This window comes from Lissotriton helveticus, chromosome 3_1, assembly GCF_964261635.1.
Source record: "Lissotriton helveticus chromosome 3_1, aLisHel1.1, whole genome shotgun sequence".
NCBI classification, from domain to species: Eukaryota; Metazoa; Chordata; class Amphibia; order Caudata; family Salamandridae; genus Lissotriton; species Lissotriton helveticus.
In genome coordinates, this window is record NC_136061.1 from 348,195,471 (window position 1) to 348,208,618 (window position 13,148).

General features: G+C 46.3%; 2 protein-coding genes across 8 annotated transcripts in view; one reads left to right on the forward strand and one right to left on the reverse strand.

Annotated features, from left to right (window-relative positions):
• LOC144822453 (uncharacterized) overlaps positions 1-13,148 on the reverse strand; it is a 1,018,233-nt gene that overhangs the window by 560,700 nt on the left and 444,385 nt on the right. The gene's annotated exons all lie outside the window — the stretch shown is intronic.
• TRARG1 (trafficking regulator of GLUT4 (SLC2A4) 1) overlaps positions 1-13,148 on the forward strand; it is a 221,822-nt gene that overhangs the window by 134,031 nt on the left and 74,643 nt on the right. The window lies entirely within an intron of this gene.

Genomic DNA, 13,148 nt, shown 5'->3' on the forward strand with positions numbered 1-13,148 from the left:
GGTATATAGGGTGTATAGGTTTTCCAAAAACATGCAAAATCCAAAAGTAGTAGAATTTGGAGTTCCAATGGCATTTTGCAAAAGTGTTCTTTTTCTAACACTGTCTTATAATGGAAAGGCAAATATGCAGAGAAATCCATGTGGTGATAACAAATGAGCTCTACTCTGTTTTCCCACATATCTCTCGATCTAAACAGTACCCCCACTTGTGTAGCTGGGTTTAGCACCCTCGACACAAAGCACCTAAAAACACTACCTAGAGACAGCACATTTCACACAGCAAAATAGCAGCTATTTTTCAATTTGGGTAGGTGCAGAATTTTGAGACTTGCTCAGCTACCACTCAGAGAAACCTACCAACCCCAGGTATATCTGAAAAGTAGACACCCAGACAAGTCCAAGGTGGGCTGGTTTGCGTGGATGCCTGTACTTTTTCTTACCCACAATGCTCTTAAAACCTCAAACTTTGGCATACAACATCCATCTTTGTCATATTTGTGAAAGAAATTCCGGAATCTGCTGAGATCCACAAATATCCTACCACCCAATCTTCCCACACATTTGTCACAACACACAACATGGACAGATCAACATTTTCCACTCAAAACCAACCCTTTTTTTCCAATGTGGGTAGCTGTGAATTTAGGGCCTGGGCTCTGCTGCCACCCGCGGAAACCTACTAAACTCAGCCATTTCTGAAACCTTGACACACAGAGGAGTCAAGGGTGGTGTGACTTGTGTGAATCCCATGATGTTTTCTTACACCTAACGCCTTGGTAACATAAAACCAAGGTTAAAAACCCTCATTTTCCTTACATTTCTGTGATAGAAAGTCCCAGAAGCGGCAGGGATGCACAGAATTCTTACCAACTTGCACTCCAACACTTCTTTCGATACAAATGCTACTCCACTAGTGCAGGTGAGCCTAGTGCATGCAACAGGAAAGGATCAAACAAGGGACAATGTGAGTCCTTCTCAAAGGAATGTCTCTTGTTTAATCCATACCTGTAGAAAGTATTAGGCCCAGACATACAAGTGGCATAGCATTTTTATCGAGATAACGGTGGAAATGTTGGGTGATAGGAAATTTGTGGATTCCCACAGATTCCAGAACTTTTTCTAGCAGAAATGTGAGGAACGTGATTTTGTTTGGATAAGGTTTGAGGTTTGAAGGGCTTTGTAAGTAAGAAAATGTAGGGTGTGAGTGTTTGATTGGTTCAGATGCTCCGTCCATCACCACCCCCTTTTGTACCGGGAATCCACCCAAGGCATATCATTCTGTCCTCCCTTGGGTGTCTAGTTTTCAAAATTTTCTGGGTTTAAGAGGATTCCCTGGGTGGCAACTGAGCACAGACCCAACTAGTGCAGCCACTCAACATTGCAGATAAGAGGAAATGTGAATGTACACAGACTCTGCCAGTCCATATGTTAAAACTACGCCCTAAAGAATTCAATTTATTCTTGCTTGGCATGGGAATGCTCTTCTCCCTAGATGGACTGTTGGGGCACTAGCGGAGGTGGATTGGACCAAGACCAGGACAGCCTGACCATTTCCCATATTATTTTAAACAATAAAATATATCCCTGGTGTCTAGAGAGCTTTTTTAGCCGCTCTAAGAGCTGAGTTGTGGTGGACTCCCAATGGGGGTTAGGGAGGCAGAAAGACTGTTGGGCTCGTTCTGGGGTAGAGGCAGGCCGATGCCCGGGCAGGCAGTCCCCCCTCCCCTTCTTTTTTAGAACTGTTTTTCTGGTGTCTAGTGGGCAGTTTTTACCCATCGAGAGGCAGAATAGGGGCAAACTTCGATCAGAGACAAAACGATTCCATTACACTTCTGGGGTGAGGACATGGCACAATGGCAGTATGGGCAGTCACTATTTTTTGGCACCATTTCAAAATCCCTGGTTTCTAATGGGCACCCCAGGGGAAAATTAGGGCAACCCCTTAATCTACCCCCACAAGGACAGAAAGACCATTACGCTTTTTGTTTTTTGTCCCAAAGCCAGGGTGGGGTGCCCCCACCCTTTTTTATGCCCAACTGCAAAATCCCATGTGTAGTGTGCTTCCTACCCCATGGGTGGGTAGCTTACAGGCAAACCCTCAAATTTCCTATCTGCCCCGCGTGAAAAAGAATCTCTTGCCCCTTCCCCATTTTTTGGCACATTTCAAAATTCCTGGTTCTAGTGGGGTTTACTAGCCCCTAGCGTCAAATTTGGGGCATCACCCAATCTGCTCTGGGGTTGGCAGAAATACCCTGTTGGCACTTTTGGGATGGGGTCATAGCCCTATTTCAGAGTGGGTTGCCTCTGCGCCGTCCAAAAAGTTGGCTTTAAATGTACCTGGTGCCTAGTCACCTCCCACCCTCCTCAGCAAGAGGAATGGGAGGGCAGAGTGGAGAAAAACTTCCATGTCTGCCTCAGAAGGGAGGCAGAATGATTGCCTTGCCCCTTGTGGGGGTCCACAGGCCCTTGCCCAAGTGGCCCCTCTCCCCTTCAGAAAAAAGAATCCCTGGTGTCTAGTGGGCTTTCCGCCACTCTGACTGGGGCAGACTGAGGGCAAACAACAATCCCCCCGCCCACCCCCCAGGGGTAAACAAAGACATTATGCTCCTTCTGGGGTGGGGGCATGGCCCAATGCCAGTGTGGATAGACCCACTCAAATTGTTTATAATCTCTTGTACCTAGTGGGTGTTCCACTACCCCAAGAGGGAACGTTTGGGGGTAAGCATCCAATCTGCCTCCAAGACGGCGGGGGTCAGAAAGACTAACTGCCCTTGATTGGGGGGCACTGGCCCTTGCTTTAGGGGCTACCTCCGAAAAAGAAATCCCTGCTGTATAGTTGGCGTTCACCCCCACCAGGGGTGGCAGAAAGACAGTATGCTCCTTTAGGGAGTGGGGGCATGGCCGTGCCAGGGTGGGACTCCCCAACGTCTTCTGATTGAAAACTCTAGTATCTAATGGGTTTTACACCCCTAATGTATGAGGCAGATTTGAGACAAACCCTTAAATTTCCCCCACGAGGGCAGGGGAGAAGAAGGAATGTTTTGTACTTGGGTGGGAGGGAGCATTAGTCCTTGCCTAGGAGGCCATTTTACCCCCTCACAAAAATAAATTGTAAACTCTATTGGAGTGAATCCCTGCGTTAGGATGGCCATCTCTGGACAACCTCCAAGCTGGGAACCACTAGGGAGAAATACCTTTGGAAAGAGAATATTCTGCCCTTTTTAACAATGCTCCTCCCTCAAAATCGGTGCTCAGCAGGCCAAAATATGCCCCCAAGCATCGCTGCAAGTGAAGGTAAAATTAACAGACCAGCTTATTTCACTTTCACACATTTTCACTCTGTCTGCCATGTGGTAATCATCATTCCAAAAGGAAAACAAAAGCCTTGGACTGCTGTGGAAGATCGTCCACATTTATTACCTCCCCAGCCACCACTGGCCCATTAGCAACAGTAACCAAGGTAGTTCTTGTAGTAAGTATATGCTATGGAATTTGTGCCATGTGAAAGCACCTTCCTAGTAAATGTGGAAACCTATAGGGTGTCTGTTCATAGGGTATCCTGGCATCTACCACCACAGTAAAAAAGTCCCGTAGAGGGCAAGTAGGCTTTGCTGGTAGAATCTCATCATCTGTGCTCTTGAGAGCCAGCAGTGACTTGGAGAAGTCATATAGTACAAGAGATCAAAGTGGGAACCTCAGTCACTCCCCAGTCCTCTATCCTCTGTCGGGCAGAGAATCTGTAATTTGCCATGACCCTTGAGTAAATAAAAATAAAATACTTATGCTTTCACCATCCTGAAGGTTCAGCTTATTGACCCATTCCATACTATTGGATATGCCTCCTGAAAAAAAGCTATGGTATAGTCCTTTTCACAACAGAATTGCAATATGGCAGAGGATGGTTCTCTTCTGTTTACCTGCTGAAGAATGACTCCCATTGTAAAACACCATGTTGATGTAGGTTTTCTTTCAGAAGGATATGTGATGTTGGTGGGTTTAGAGCAAGTCTTCCGTTCTTCCTGAATCCATTGGGTGGGCTTCTTTTCGAAGCAGTTGGCCACCTAAATCCCATGGAATGTATGGTAATAAGAGCAAAGGCTATCTGTGGAGATTTCTCTATGATAGCTACCACAAAAAGGTCCGGCTAAAGACCTTATTGGGAGGATTTAAAGCATGGAAAGCTGTGAGGAAATTACTGGGTATAGGACGACTCTCGCTTTACTCTCCTATAAGCAACAATTTGGCCCTCCCTGAAATCTTCAGAGGAGCCTGTATTGATAGATGGAATACGGCAGGAATTACACATTTTGGATGTCTTATTTCAAATGAAGGGTTACACTCTTTTGAAACCTTGAGGGAAATATATCACTTGGAGTGGAGGGATTTTTTTAAATATCTGCAAATCAGAGACTTTTTAACACGAAGGATTAGGGAAAATACCTCATTTGATAAAATACCGACAGCAGAAACCTTAAAAAGAACCAAAAAATTCATAATTGACGAGATATATTCTCACCTGCTATCCCTCCTTCCGAACAATCTTGAGAAAACAGCACAGAAGTGGCAGGGGAAATTAGCAATCAGCATAGAAGAATTTAATTATGCATATGATCTATCCCGAACTATCCTTATGTAAACTAAACTGCAAACACAGTTTTATAAAACCTGCTTTTTTATGTATTATACCCCTGATAGAATTGCCAAATGGGGAAGTGGGAGAGGTACATGTTGTTTTAGATGTACTTTATCTAATGCAGACAGCATACATATATTTTCCTCCTGTGCAAACCTATTGTCCTTAAAATTGAACATTGAAGGTTTCTAACTGATGTCCTAAAAACCGGAATAACCCTTTCTAATGAAATGATTTTGCTTGGGGCGACCAGTCTCGCAGAACCATCACCTGGACACGAATTAGTATTTATCGCAATGGCGGTCTTAAGAATCTGTATCGCCTCCGCCTGGCTAGACCCTAACCCACCATCTTTTCAACAGTGGTTCTCTAGATTGTTAGCTATATTTAACTTAGAAATGGCTATATATAAAAGAAAAGGCAGAAGACGGAGGGCCAGGGGATTGAAAATCTGGAATCCCTTAATTGAATGGTCTCAATCCCAAGGTAACTCTCTATAACATAATGCCATAACCAGCGTGATTTAAAAATTGCAAACATGTAATTTGTTATGGTTGTACATTTTTTTAAATCAATAATTACTTAGATGCTGTTTGTATCTCCCCAAACAGACTGGAAATGCTTTGGCTGGTTGATTAACCTATTTACCTATTTAACCATTAATGTATGGTTTATGAATTCATCTAAAATTCCTAATTTCTCTGTGTTTATATGTGAAATATTCTTGTTGAACTTGTCTGACTTGGGGGGGAGGAGGAAGAAAAAAAAAAAGGAATGTATAGCATGCAAAACGAAAATAACTTTGGATCAGCAGGATGGCAGCTAAGGGATGTGAATACTCTTCATCTAAACACTGCTGTTGATCTTAAAGCAAATACACAATTTTAAAATATGAATTCAAAGTAGATATAATAAAAATCCAAAGCCAAATGTTCCATTGATTACGTCATACTGAGTTGCCTAAATTCTTCTAAGCCATTTAGGGTTTCATCCATGTGTCACTTTTAATAGTAGTCTCTCTAGCCTGCTCCAGAAACCATGGCATTTGAAGCAAGTTATCTCTTTATGATAGAAGTGTGGAAACTTTCCTTAAACTCTTTAGTTCTATATCTGAATACTGTACCAGTATCAACACCTTTGCACAAATATTTATAGGTGATTTTCCATTGTTTCCGTTATGCTAACTGTAGTTGAGCAAAAATGATTTCCTTTTCAGGGCAGGGCACACATAGCTGGAATCAGGTCATGCCACATACGCTAATCCAGAGGTTAAATGCCCCATGTCAATGAATAAAGTAAAATAATGAGGTGGTGTCACAGCAAAAAGATTTCCTTACAATCTAATTGAATGAAATAAGTTGCAGCTGATAAGAAGGGCCACTATGTTGCTTTGGGAGGCTGCATCGATGCCAACACCAACAGAGGCAAAGAAATCTTCAGCATTGTTAAAGATTTCACCTCACTAGCGGCCTCTTCCAACTTGATCATCCCTCGAAGGCCTCTGCAACAATCTTTCAATCCTTCCGCAACAACATCACTGCCATTTACAGCAACTTCAACCCACAACCAGATCCAACAGACCTTGCCAATGCCTCCCAATCTTTTCCAAAGAACCAATGCTAAACACATGGTCTGTCATCACCTCAGAATAAAACACAGCCAGCATGAAGTCTATACACACAGGGGCCCCACTGGACCCCTGTGACTCACCCATTCCAACTCCAGAGGACTGCAACCTATCAGAACTATGGCCATAACTACTCTGAATGCCCTCACCTCTTTCTCAACTTTCCCAGGTACTTGGAAACATGCAATTGTCCTCTGATTGCTGAACAAACCCTCTGTGGACCCTTCAAGGATCACCAACTACCAACCGATCTCCCTGCTACCACTTCCAGCCAATGTCTTAGAGAAAATCATCAATAGACGCCTCGCGGCATACCTCAATGACCATCAACCATACCTCAATGACCATCAACTCCACGATACCAATCAGTCTGGTTTCAGACCCAACCACAACACAGAAACGGCCCTCGCCACCATCACAGATGGCATTTGCATGATGCTGGAAGGAAAAAACACAGCAGCCCTCATCCTCCTGTACCTCTCCGCTGAGTTTGACACGGTATCCCACCCCTTCCTCATCCAACGCCTACACATCGGAATCCAAGGACACAAAACAATTAATTTTTCCTTCCTCACCTGAAGGATCTAGTCAGTCGGCTTGGCACAAAACACGTCGGACACCCACAACCCCATCAGCGGAGTTCTGGAAGGATCCTCACTCAGCCTGATCCTCTTCAACACAGAAATGATGCCTCTAGCCAGCATCATCTGCTATCAACACATTAACCGATGACACATAACTCATTGTCTCCCTCATGGACATGACGCTCAGCAACTGGATTAAATTCAATGACTGAAATCTCCCACTGGATGAAAACCAACTGTCTGAAGCTAAACAACAAGACCAAAATTGGGATCTTCGTGAAGAGCACTTCGCCATGGGGGCTATTTCTGGTGGTCAACAGAGCTAGGACCTAAACCCACCCCCACCACCCATGCAAAAAACCACAGGATCATCGTTGACGGTAAACCTGACATCACCGCCTCATGCTTCCATTCTCTGAAGATAGTGAGGAAGATTTTAAATGACTCCCAATCAGCATTAGGAAAACCATCACATACACACTCCTCACAAGCAAACTGGACTATGGGAAAACCCTCTATGCCCAAGATTCACTCTCAACCTTCCACGCTGCACTCATATAATACCTGACCTGAAGGAGCACCTCTGGCTCCCCATACAGAAATGAGTACGATTCAAACTCCTCATCCACAGTTTCAAGGCACTAGATAACAATGGCCCAGCATGTACAGATACCACACAATGGTAAACCAGATTTGGCAGTCAAGACTTGTCCTACATTTCTCCTAAATGAGGAACTGGCTGCCACTATCAATAAGAGCCTCTTCCTCACTTCTTGAGTTATGCAAGAAACTGAAGACCTGGTTTTCCGAGTAGTCATACTAGGCCCTAGGTTTTGACTAGACTCACACCTGCTCAGCACCAGGATTCCCTCCCAGGTGACAAATCTGCATACCACAACATAACATAACACACTGCGTGTTATGAGCATATTAACCCCTTCGATGCTGATGACGAGCTCAGCTCATCATCAGCTACGGCGCTCGTGTGCTGATGACGAGCAGAGCTCGTCATGTAACGCGCTTTTTTGAATTTTCCAGCACACAGCGGGAAAATGCACCGCATTGATGCGGTTAAGAACAGACTTCTTGGCTTTGCCAGTGCTTGTTATCATTGTCACCATTGCCAACCCTGGGGAAATATTTTTTCAGCAAGTCAAGAAAGCTGTGACATATCAGGACCAGTGCCACTGATGATTGGCTGATCATCATGTGTCAATCGTTACAGAAATTAAAGCATTTCTGAATATACACCAACATAATGGAAAAGCACTTCTAAAATGTAAGCACTGTTGTATAACTCAACATATGCAGTTAACAAAACACGAGTAATAGAAGCACAGAGCCGTATCCTGCACCTTTCAGGAACTGTTGGTGAGCTAGGGGAATAACAGAGGCAAATCTCTACAGACCATAACTTGCCGGGGTCATCTTCGTCCCTGTCCCTCTAAGCAATAAGTTCTGCCCATTTTCAAACACAAACCCGTGTGGAAAGAAGGAGGACAAGAGTGGAGGGAAGATGGTTTGGCGAGGAGGGGAATGACTTCCTTGTTTCTTTGTTGCAGTCTGTATTACGAAACGAAATCATTAGAGCACTTGAAAATCTGCTGAGCAGCCGGGAAAAGAGCCGGCCTCATTACCTCACGTCTCCCATCAGATAAACCACCTCATTAGTTCCTGCAGGTCAGAAACACAGTGTGCCTCTTCCATGGACATATTGTTGGCTGTTGTGCCAAACAAAAGGAATGGAACATAAATATTGTAAAAAATATATTTCAGTGTTGATCCACAAAATAATTGAGTAAAGTTTATCAATCCGAAGCGCTTCATCGACTTCTGGTATTCTGCCATGAAGCCAGGTATAATAAGATCCAGTAGCTAACTGGATAGTCAGCTATTGTGTTTCCAGGAGCTGGGAAGTTTGCGATTGCACACTGCCCAAACTAATTTGCTTAACCTCATTCTTTTTTCAGGTTGAACGGCTCTGTGATTGTTGGTAAATGCTTAATTTCTTTGCTTTTGGTAAGGGGGTGGGGGAGGCCTGGGCGTGGGAGCATGGGGCTGACGGGTTGTTCCCTATTATTATATTGCATTGTTATTGTGGGTTTGCACTTGCTGCTGGCAGCTTCTCCCTCATGTCATGCAGTCATCTTTAAACCTTGCTACTCCTGCTCGTTCATCAAGGAGTCTATTCCAGGCTGCGAATGTGCTCGTTTAAGGATATCCGTGAGTCCTCACTTTACTCTCTACGGACTCCTGATATATCGACCCCCTGGGCCAGCTGCCAAGTTTAAAACTGTGCTTTTGGAAAAACTTGGTTCGCTGGTTGTGGGCCCGGCCAACTTCAGTATTTATGGGGACTTGAATCTTCATCTTGACTTAACCCATGAAAGTGAAACTTGTAGTTTTATTGCTGATACGGCGGCTTTTCAGTTAAATCAATATGTATCAGGTCCTACCCACACGGCAGGTCATTTGTTGGACCCTAAATTCTCCAATATCCAGTCTCCTAAGGTGGACAGGCCTACTCCCATGAGCTGGACTGACCATGCCTTGGTTACCATGTCTGTTCTGCTCACAGAACCTTGCTTCATCGATGTGGTAAAACCTGTGCTCAAACGCCCTTGGCGTAAACTGAAACTTGAGTTTGAGTTTGAGTTTAAAAAGTTTTATATAGCGCTCTTTCACCAGCGGTTTCATGGCGCTGTAACTGGCAGATCTCCACAAGGAACAAAGGGAAGAGGACAGGTGACCGGAGACTAAATAAAGATTTTGCTGAAAAAAGATAGGTTTTAAGTTTCTTTCGAAACTGGGAATATGGAGTTAGGGATCTGAGCTCTAAGGGTAATGAATTCCAGAGAGCTGGGGCAAGGGTCGCAAATTTTGAACCCCCCCACTTTTTCCGGCGAAACCGGGGGACTGTCAACAGAAATTGGGAAGAAGATCGGAGCTCCCTGGCCGGAAGGTAAGGGATAATCTCCGAGGAAATGAAAGCAGGGGCCGTGCCCAATCGAGCCTGGTAGGTGATAGTCGCAAGCTTGAATTGGACACGTTCCCGGACCGGGAGCCAATGTAAAGTTTTCAGGAGGGGAGTGACATGTGAGGATTTGGGAAGGTTAAAGACCAACCGAGCCGCCTGGTTTTGAATCATCTGCAACCGCCTGAGACTATATGCAGGTATACCTGCATATAGGGCGTTGCCATAATCCAGGCGGGAGATGACCATCGCAAGGACGATCAGCTTCAAGGCCTCGAAGGTGAAAAATCGAGAGACCTTGCGGATGGTACGGAGAGAAAGAAAGGAAGAAGAAACCACAGAACTAACCTGGGAGTGAAGGGTAAGGTGAGAGTTAAGTTTAATACCTAGGGTCTTGACAGAGGTAGAGGGAACCGGAGGGAGACCAAGGGAAGGGGGCCAAAAAAGTGAAGACCAGGGACTGGAGCAACCACCCGTCAACACCAACTCGGTCTTATCGGGGTTGAGTTTCAGGTGGTTGAAATCCATCCAGTCCCGGATAAAAATCATAATAGACTGGAAATTAGAAATAGAAGCAGGAGAAGAAGATAGGTTGAAAACAAGTTGGAGGTCATCCGCATAGTTATATACGGAGACCTCCATTTGTTCTAAAGAAAAAATGAGGGGAGAAATGTAAAGATTGAACAGAAGAGGTGAAAGGGAGGAACCTTGGGGGACCCCGCACTGGACCTTCCGGAAGTCCGCAGAGAAGTCACCCAGGCGAACTGCCTGGGTGCGGTCCCTCAGGAAGGAGGATAACCATACCAGGGCCGTGCCTCCGATCCCCGCCGCCGCGACACGGGAAAGTAGGATGGTATGATCCACCGTGTCTAAGGCGGCAGAGAGATCGAGGAGGACCAATGCCTGGGATTGATTGGTATCCCTCCCCTCCCTGAGGTTGTCAAGGACCGAAAGGACTACGGACTCCGTAGAGTGTGCGGGGCGAAAGCCAGCCTGACGGGAAGCCAATACCCCATTCTCTTCCACAAAGGTGCTCAGAGACCTGGTGACATGGCGCTCGAGCACCTTGGCCAAAAATGGTAGGAGAGAAATGGGGCGATAGTTGGCTGGGATGGAAGGGTCCACGCCAGGCTTCTTTAAAATAGGTAAAATAATAGCTGACTTCAAAGGGTTGGGGACAACCCACTGAGAAAGGGAGCTGTTAAGAAAGTGAAGGGGAGGATCGGGGCAAGAGGTGTAAATGTGACGAAGTATGTGAGCGGGACAGGTATCAAGGGGAGAGCCAGATTTTACGAGGGGAATTAATGATGTAAAGGATTCCTTGGTCAGGAGGGGGAGAAAATTTAGTTGTCCTTGCGGAGGAGGGCACTGAGGGTCAACAAAAAACGGGGAAGGTGAAGGGATGTTGGCTTTGATAGCGGCGATTTTATCAATGAAAAAACTATTCAAAGAGTGACAGAGGGCCTGGGAGGGGAAGGGCTTGAGGGAGGTGCGATCTGAAAAGGCTAGGTTCTGAACAATCGAGAAGATTTCCTTTGATTGGTTCTCGGCTGTGAGGATCTTGGAGGAGAAATAGGCTGTTTTAGCGACCAAGATAGCATTCTTATATTGGGCTAATAGAGTAGTGAAGTCAGCTCTTAAGGTGGGACAATAGTTTCTCCTCCAGGCCCTCTCAGCACGGCGTACCGATAATTTGATGGTTTTGAGGTCATCGGTAAACCACAAATTGGCATCTTTCTCCCGCTTGGAGGTCAATCGCTTCAAAGGGGCAATGGACTCACTGGCTGAGGAAAGCCATTGTTCAATGATGTTGGCCTGAGCCATGGTGGAAAGACCGTGTAAGGCAGGGAAGGAAGCACTTAAAAGGACAGACAAGTTCGCCGGGTTAACTCTGCTCCACAAGCGGACCCAGATATTTTTAGGAAGGGGGACCCTAGGTGTAGAACTAATAGGGAGAGCAAAAGAAATCAAGTGGTGATCAGACCAAGTGCAGGGAGAAATAGAGAGGGAGTCAACAGGGCAGTTCAAGGACCAAATCTGGTCCAAGATATGCCCCTTGACGTGAGTAGGGGAGGATACATGGGAAACAAAATTAAGAGATAGAAGTGTGTCTGAGAACTCTCTTGAAGATAAACCCTCTGCAGGGTCAGAGGGCCAGAAGTTGAAATCGCCCAGTAGTAACACAGAAGAGTTATTAACAGAGAGGGTGGCTAACACCTCTTGGAAATCAGGGAGAAAGCGTAGAGGTGACTGGGGAGGACGATAAATGAGAACACAGGTGAGAGGGGGGGATATAGACGTGGTGCGGATGGCAAGATACTCGGTGGTGGCGATGTCGGGGAGAGAAAGCAGTTGAAATGGAAGATCAGCGCGAGCAATGACTGCTACGCCACCCCCCGTTCTGCAAGATGAACGATCCGCTCGAAGGGCGTAGTAAGGGGCGGGCAGAGTGGCTAGCAAAGTAGGTAGAGAGTCATCACAGAACCATGTCTCGGTTAAGAGGAGAAGATCCGGTGCGTGGAGATCTAACAGCACTGATAGTTCATGTGAATGAGCCACCGCCGATCTGGTATTCAAATAATAAGCCTTGAGGGTTTTAACTGGAACTGCGGTGGCTTCCTCTTTGGGGGGAGGAGCAGGGATGAGAGAGGCTAACGAACAAGAGCAGTGAGAAGCAGAGGATAAATCAAACAGGGATATACGTGAGTGTGTCGAGGGAGATAGAACCCACGGACCCTGTAGTCTGTGAAGTTGGGAAGAAGTGTAGGAAATACTATGGGCAGGGTGATGTGCCCCTAGCACCAGTCGGCCGCGGACGGGCGCAGATGGGCTTAACTTAGGCGCAACTTCGGCGCGCCTTCGTCGCGCCCGCTGCGCCCGCCCGCTGCGCCGTCGGTAAGGGGAAGTGATTATATAGGGACACATGTGAGGGGAGTTTCGAATGGGGCGTGACAGGGGGTGGAGGAGCCAGAGGACTGCACGCCCAGCCCAGACCCGCCCAAGGTGTGATGGCCGCCCGTCCCACTCCCCACGCGAGGCAAGGAGGGGGCGATCAGCGGAGGCGGTCTGGCGGTCTGGGTCGTGATTGCAGGCGAAGGGGCAGCCAAAGAATAACTAAGCGCTGGTTCCTGGGCGCTAAGCGTTGTGCACTGAGCAGGTAGGCACAAGTCTTTAAAATGTCAACAGGAGGAGTAAAAAGAACACCGTTGCTCCCGGCAAAGCCTCGGGAGATCTGCAGTCAGTGCAGGTGATCAGCTGTAAGCCCTTTAAGCAGTTTGCCAGGGGGGGAGGAGCCAGAGGACTGCACGCCCAGCCCAGACCCGCCCAAAG